Source organism: Panthera leo, chromosome E3 (assembly GCF_018350215.1).
Source record: "Panthera leo isolate Ple1 chromosome E3, P.leo_Ple1_pat1.1, whole genome shotgun sequence".
Lineage (NCBI taxonomy): Eukaryota > Metazoa > Chordata > Mammalia > Carnivora > Felidae > Panthera > Panthera leo.
The window spans coordinates 15,647,152-15,653,950 of record NC_056694.1 but is presented as its reverse complement, the minus strand read 5'-3'; positions in this window follow the sequence as shown (position 1 = coordinate 15,653,950).

The window sequence follows — 6,799 nt, the reverse complement described above, 5'->3', positions numbered from 1 at the left end:
CGAGGTCACAGGAGAGGAGGCAATCAGGGTTGGAGTCTAAAACAGTTCTAGAAGGTAAGGATCACATGAGGCTGGTATGGGAGATCTTGAACCTATGTCTGGAAATCTCCAGTGATAGAGGCTTGTTCTCAGGGCTGACAGTGGTCTAAGCCTAGTAGATTGGCCTAGTCAGGGGATGCATAAGCCCAGGAGCATACATTAGTCATGGGTAGCCTGTTGGATCAGACTTTGTGGTGAACATTCACCTCTCCTACAGGCCTCTCAGGCCCATACCCGCCTCAGTTTTCGGGGGCTCAGCCTCTGTGTCCTATTAGCTGCAGTCACCTAGCCCAGCTACTCATCTGCTATGATCACTCAGGCCCCAACCCTCTTTTTGGACGAAAACTGCATTCTACAAGACCTTTGCTCTAAGAGACTTTCCATGCAGGGTTTTTGTTTTTTTGTTTTTTAACCATCCAGAAAAATAAAAGCAGCACAATATAAAAATACTTTTCACTGAGCCATCTTAAAGTGAGTTAAATATATCAAGGCCCTTTACCCCTAAGTAATTCAGTATATAATTATTGCTGTTTTTTTCTCCCTTGCAACTAATAAGCAGTGTGGGAACGTCATGCAGATATTGCCTTCTTTATCGAAGATCCCCCCTAGATTTAGCATCCACTGATGATTCTTGCCTAATCCAGCTTTACCATGATGGTTGCAAAACAGTTGATCCCACATTCCTTCCACATTTTCCATTCTGCCCTCAGCATTTTCCAGTAAACAAAAGAGCTTCCTTCTCTCGATTTATGTATTTGTGGACTCTTTTTTTTTTTTTTTTAGGGATTTATAATTTAATTCTTAGTTCTTTTGGTGTTCAAACTGTCCCAGACTTGCCAGTGAGAACCCCTTCAAGCTGTCTCGTAGGTCCATGTGGACATAAACCCACTCTTTAAAAAAGCATGTCCTTACTTGCTGGTATAACAAGGGATTCCAAGCGTTCTTTATGCCAGCCTGGAACTCAGCTAGTTCTCTGAGGACCCTGATTCGTTTAGTGGTGAAGGTCTCAGAGATCAAGGTCAGAGAATTTGGTGCCCTCAGTGCTCCTGGAGTGTCCTTTCTTCTTGGCTCTCTCAATGGACAGAGTCAGGAAATATATGCGGGTATACCTGTATGTACATAGGTACGCATGTTTACACAGTCATAGATGTGTGACACAAACATGCATATACAGATCTTAGAAATCATGAATTTACACGAATATACCCTCAACAAGGTTATTTCTTGCCTTCCCCATTCTTTATTTGTATATCCCTTCTCCTTTTGTGAGAATCCTGGCTCCCATTTGCTCAGTCCTATGTTACATCTAAAATAGTTTATTATATTGGGTCTCCTGGATGGCTCAGTTAGTCAAGCATCCGACTCTTAGCTTCGGCTGAGGTCATGATCTCACGATTTGTGAGTTTGAGCCCCATATCAGGCTCTGCGCTGACAGTGCTGAGCCTGCTTGGGATTCTCTGTCTCCCTTTCTCTTTGCTTCTCTTTATCTCTCCCTCGCTCTCTCTCAATAGCAGCACTTTCAACAATAGCCAAATGATGGAAAGAGCCTAAATGTCCAGCAACTGACAAATGGATAAAGAAGATGTGGTTTATATACACAATGGAATACCACCTGGTAATGAGAAAGAATGAAATCTGGCCATTTGCAGCAATGTGGTTGGAACTGGAGGGTATTATGCCAAGTGAAATGTCAGTCAGAGAAAGACAGATACCATATGTTTTCACTCATATGTGGATCTTGAGAAACTTAACAGAAGACCATGGGGGAGGGAAAGGGGAAAAAGAAGAGTTACAAAGAGGGATGGAGGCAAACCATAAGAGACTCTTAAATGTTGGGGACAAACTGAGGGTTGATGGGGGGTGGGGGAGAGGGGAAAGTGAATGATGGGCATTGAGGAGGGCACTTGGGATGAGCACTGGGTGTTGTGTGGAAACCAATTTGACAATAAACTTTAGTTTAAAAAATCCAAAAGTAAACAAATATTTTTTTAAAATGCTTTGAAATAGTTTATAACATCTATAATGGTTTCTGAATTGTTTTTCCCACACCATTACAAACAGCAGACCTAGTAAACACAGTTCAGGATTTGTTTGCAATTCTTCCCCTCCACCATACTCCCCGTCCCCAACTGAGGGAATATAGTCAAATACTGTGTTAAATTACTTCAAATTCGTTCATTTTCTCCTGTTCAGTGTGATCATGGTACTTTTTTGAAACATTAGTTTACTTGTTTTAGTTTGCTTTTAGTTTTAATTTACTTCCTTTCCATTTTTTATCGACTTAATTTTGTTTTTGAATATGTGGGATATTAGCATGCTTTCAAAAGTCAAAGCTATATAAAAAGATATGCTCAGAGAAATATCATTTCCATCTATTCCCCTCCACCCCTGTAGGTAACCAACTGCATTGTTTTCTTGTTTGTCCTTCTTGTGTTTTATTTTGTAATAATAAGCAGATATATGTATATTTTCTTCTTTCCCCTTCTTTCTCATGCAAAACATAGCATACTACATATGTGTAGTATAAGAAATATATTTGGTCTTTGTTCCTGGTTCCTGGCACAGAGCTCCTGAAATCCTTAGAATTTCCTGAGCGATGGCAGTGTCTTTAGTTACTCCTAAGGAGCCCCTTTTTGGGCACACCTGGCTTTAGGCTAATGAGGTGACAGTGCGGGCCCCCTAGATAGCTTTAGGATGGGGCTGGTCACCAGAAAGACCAAGTGATTAGAGGGTTGGAGCTTTCAGCCTCATCCACTGACTCTTGAACAAGAAGATTCAATGAACTTTCTGGCTGGTGAACACAGCCACATGCCAGAAGGGTATCACCTCCCAGTTCTATGGGGATACAAGCTCTTGCTCTCAGGACCCTTCTAGGCCCCAACCTACATACTTCTTCATCTGGCTGTTCATCTGTATCCTTTAAAATAAACTGATAAACATAAATAAATCTTTCTCTGAGTTCTGTGAGCTACTCTAGTGAATTAATGAAATCTGAAGAGGAGTTTATGGGAAACTCCAATGTATAGCCTGTTAAAAGCACAGGTAAAAACCTGGATTTGTGATTGATGTCAGAAGTGGGGCAGTCTTGTGGGACTAAGGGGGGGGGCAGTCTGATGCTCTCTCCAGGCAGATAATGTAAAAATTGAGTTAAAGGCCACCCAGGCAGTGTCACAGAATTGCTTAATGTGGGACAAGCTACCCCATATATGGAGTACATAAGTATTCAGAGTATTGTGTAGTATAAAGGAAAACAAAGGTTTTCCCTTCATAATATGCTTTTCTGCAATTAAATCTCTTTGCTTATTGCCTGGAAATCATTGTATCTCAGTCCACAAGAGTCTTCCTCGTTCTCTTACTCCATGAGCTCTTGTATATGCCAGAGTTTATTCACCCAATCTCCTCTGCTTGGACATTTAGGTAGTTTCCAGTTAATATTAACATTGCAATGAAAAACCTATGTATTTGTATTATTGACAGTATATCCTCAGTATAAATTCTTAGAAGTGGGATTGTTGGGTCAAACAAAAGGTATATTCCTTTTCTATGGCTGTGTAACAAGTTGCCACACACTTAGCAGCTTAAAACAACACCTATTCATTAGCTCATGGTTCTGTAGATCAGAAGTCTGGGCAAGCACGTCTGGGCTCTCTGCTCAAAATATAACAAGGCATAAACCAAAGATATTGACTGTGATCTTATCTGGAGGCTCTAGAAAGAATCCGCTTCCAGGAAAATTCAGTGGCAGAATTCAGTTCCGATTTTGTTGTGGGCATTCATCTTCTACCAGCCTCCCCCTTTCCTTGCCACATGACCCCTCCAACTTTAAACCAGCAACAGTGTGTTGAATTGTTCTTGCTTGGAATTTGACTTCTGTCAAAGGCAAGCAAAGCCGGAAATTAGTTAAAGCAGTAAGGACAGATTTTAATCAGTAACAGCTATTGCAATAGGGAAAAAAGTCCAATGTGAACCGAACTCAACTCTGAGCTTTCTCAGGCAGACATTTTAAGAAGGGCTAGGGTTATCCTAGGGATGTGGCCTTGAGCTGGTAGAAAGTATGTTAGTGTCTGTTGAAGTCTGTGTAGGCTAATGCTGAGATAGGTCGTTTAGTTTTAATTTACTTCCTTTCCATTTTTTATCCACTTAAATGTCAGTGAAGAAGAGGGTTCAGGGAGCTTGGCCAGAGTTTGGTCAAAAAGGGAATCTTTGAGATACCTTGGTGGCTCAGTTGGTTGAATGTCTGACTCTTGATTTTGTCTCAGGTCATGATCCCAGGGTTGTGGGATCAGACCCAGCATCAGGCTCTGCACTGAGCATGGCGCTTGCTTGAGATTCTCTCTCCCTCTGCCCCTCTCCCCCACTTATACATGCTCTCTCTATATATAAAATTAAAAAATTTTTTAACAAGGGGATCTTTGTCACTACTTCTGCTGCTGCCAAAGAAACTGTGCATTTAAGTGGGCTCGTGTGATCAGATTAGGCCCCCTTGGATAATGTCCCTTTTGCCATATAGCATAACATAGTCATGGGAGTTACACCAAGGAGTGAAGGTTATAGGGGCCATCTTAAAATTCCCAGCCCTCCTTCCAGCAATTTTCCTTGCCAGCCCCTACCTGGATCATACCTGAACCAAGAGGTCTGAGCTGTTTGGGGTTCCGAGCAATGCTAAGGCTAACTCAGCCTCTGGTTATCAGGAATGGAGCAGAGCCTTAGATCCAACAGGAACGTCCTTGGTTCCACAGTGTGGAAGCAGTGATGGAGGCTATAAACAGTGTCTTAGAGAATGAGGGTAGGGGCACCCTCTTAAGTTATCTTGAGTAAAGGACTGTTCTGTGGGGCGAATCCCATCTGCAGTTTTGTGCGAGAACATACACCCACCTCACATGCCCTTTAATGTTCATCATGGTTTCAACCTCCTTGGAGTGACTTGGCCCTTGCTCCTAGAAGCCATTCCGGTGTGAGTGGCCAGTAGGAGCACAAGCTCTTGGTCAGATAAATCCATACTCTGCCATTTACTGGTTGCAGAACCTTGAAATTACTTAGCTTCTTTGTGCCTTGATTTCTTCACCTATGAAATGTGAATGAATAGTAGTAGCTACCTCCTGGGACAGTTGGGGGGGAATCAAATAAAATCATGTTCATAGAATGCTAATACATTCTTGGCACACAGTGAGTGCCCAACAAATGTCAGCTGAGTTTATCACTCTATCTGGCTTCATTCATGGCTCCATACCCCATGTTCTTCTTGGCTTTCCTGTGGTCCTTAGTGTTAGCCTCTGGATTCTCTCAGCATAGTAGCTCTTGGTTCCCACGTGTCCTGTCCTGGAGCTTGGGTGCTGCTAGGGGTAGAGGCCTAAAAAAGAAAGTACCCTGCGTGCCACACATCTTCTTCAAGACATCCAAACAAGAAGCAACCTCCTATCCCTCGGGAGCCTTGCGTGCCACTGTCCGTCTCCCTGCTTGACTCAGTTCCAAACAAGTCTTGAGAAAAGGCATCTCTTCTGTTAATCTATTGTTATGTAACACAGTACGTCGAAACTTGGTGGCTTCAAAAACCGTTTTGTTTGTATCATGATTTTGTGAGTTCAGGAGAGGGCTTGGTTGGGTGGTCCATCTCTGTCTGATCCGTGCTGGGGCAGCTGGGGCTGGAGGATTTACCTCCAAGATATCTTGTTCAGTCCCATACTGAGCACTTCCACATGCTGGTCTCATCCTCCAGGACCTCCAGATGCTCGGGTTTTTCACAGCATGGCTGTTGAGGACAGTTGGACTTCTGACAGAGAAATTGGCTCCCCCATTCCCAGAGGCCCAGGTGGACCCTGTGAGGCTTCCTAGGAAATGCACTCAGAGTTTGAGAACATCATCTCTGCTGCATTCTTTTGGCCACACAAGTCTCCAAGGCCAGATCAGATTCTTGGGGAGGGGGATTAGATTCTACCTCTCAGTGGGTGCAGCAGCAAAGAATGTGTGCAGGTTTTAAATCTATCACAGCAGCTCATGAGTGGAAGCTAAAACCCACCTGGAACCCAGCTGCGAAGGAGCCTGGGAAATGTCGTTTTAGGATTTCTAGTCTCTGCAGCATAGAAGGAGAATGGGACACAGGAAAGAGGCTGAGGCAGTCAATGTGCTGTATCCATCACAGTCTCTTGGCGTTCAGTGGCGTCTTGGATCAGATTCTACAACCAGCTTCTCTTCATCCTTGGTACCAGCATCCTTGAGTTCAGATGGGAATTGGGAGTGATCAATCAGTCCCTCAACCTAGCCTGTCCTTTAGGTCAAGGCTTTACAATTTTTTTAAAATTCTTTTTAATGTTTATTCATTTTTGAGAGAGACAGAGACAGAATGCGAGTGGGTTAGGGGCAGAGACAGAGGGAGACACAGAATCCAAGGAAGGCTCCAGGCTCTGAGCTGTCAGCACAGAGCCCGATGCGGGGCTCAAACTCACAGACTGTGAGACCATGACCTGAGCTGAAGTGGGACGCCCAACCGACCGAGCCACCCAGGTGCCCCAAGGCTTTAAAATTTTTTTAACTGAGGGACACGTGGGTGGCTCAGCCGGCTGAGCATCCCACTTAAGCTCATGTCATGATCTCGAAGTTCATGAACTCAAGCCCCACATCAGGCTCTCTGCTGTCAGATCCTGTCTCCTCTCTCTCTGCCCCTCCCCTCCTTATGCTCCCTCTGTCAAAATCAATCGATCAATCAATCATTAAAAAATTTATTTAAAAAGTTTTAATTTTTTTTAACTGAAATAGCAAAAAA